Source organism: Crocuta crocuta, unplaced genomic scaffold (genome assembly GCF_008692635.1).
Source record: "Crocuta crocuta isolate KB4526 unplaced genomic scaffold, BGI_CrCroc_1.0 scaffold687, whole genome shotgun sequence".
Lineage (NCBI taxonomy): Eukaryota > Metazoa > Chordata > Mammalia > Carnivora > Hyaenidae > Crocuta > Crocuta crocuta.
The window spans coordinates 2,691,722-2,692,991 of NW_027530182.1; positions in this window are offsets into that span (position 1 = coordinate 2,691,722).

Sequence of the window (1,270 nt, forward strand, 5' to 3'; positions counted from 1 at the left end):
GCAGTGGGAAGCTTGGAATTTCAACAGAAGAGTTTGTTAATCACAGAGTCTTTGCTTGTAGGTATGTGGGAGTAGGGAGAGGTTGTGTCAATGCTTGTTTTTTGCTGTAGCATTTTCCTTTTTCAAGAAGCTGATTGGAGTCAGGAATTTGGTAGCTTATTTCTGAAAGGTCATTACTCTTAATTCTAGAAACTTCTGATTACCAACATGATTTTATTTCATATCCAGAAATTATAGAGACAGTATTTTTTTCTGTCTTCTTGTTCTTCTGGCCGTTGCATTAGTGTACAAAAATTAGTTATGGTCAGAGTTATAGTGTCAGAAATAAGAGTCCCCAGAGGGTAGAAATGAGAATTATTTTGAGATAAGACTCACTACAGAGCAAGTTGTCTATGTGGTTATGGCGCATGCATTTTTAAGCACCGGTGAAAATATCTGAGATCTGAAAAATAATGTATTGGCTTCAAAATACAAAAAAAAATTGAAAAATAAAAATATATAGTGTCTACAAAATTATGCTAACCACGCAGCCTTATCACAACTTTTTTCTAGCTATATCAAACATATTTAATATGGGATATGGATACCTCTTATACGTTTGATGTGATTTTGAGTAAGGCCTCCAGAAATAACATTGTTCATAGCCTTCAAGCTCTTCAAATTTCTCTGCTTACCCTGTGCATTGCATCCACATTATTTTATATATATATAGTGCTCTGAGAATGTCTGATTATGATAATGTACAGCATGTGTTTCCAAGGAGACAGCAGGTGGATGGAATCATGAGAAACACAGGCCTCACCTCCTGCTCCTAACCTCATTTCATTTTGGTTAACAGAGAGCTGCTTAACAGCAACTCAGTTCCCATGTCACTGCTGAGCTCAGAATCATGTCTATTGCTTCATTCTTCTGGTTCTGGATAGCCAAAGAACTAAAGTATGTAAATAAGCTATATTGAAGTTTGTAGATCAATTTAAGAGTCTTAGACAAGAGATTTTTACCATGTTGCCAGCTTATAATATGTTGCTTCCCAGAGGTTTCTTTCATGCCAGTTATCTAAAACTTGGGATTTACTTTTGTCCATAAAGATGTTACAAAGGATTGGTAATTTTTGAGATTAGCTCACAAAAGTTTCATAGATACATAACGTCCCTGTTTATTTGAAACACAACTTCAACATAGTGTAAAATATAGTTTCTCTCCAAATGGATAAAGGCAGAGACTCAAACATCTATTTTTATATCAACGTTCATTGATTCAATGAACATTG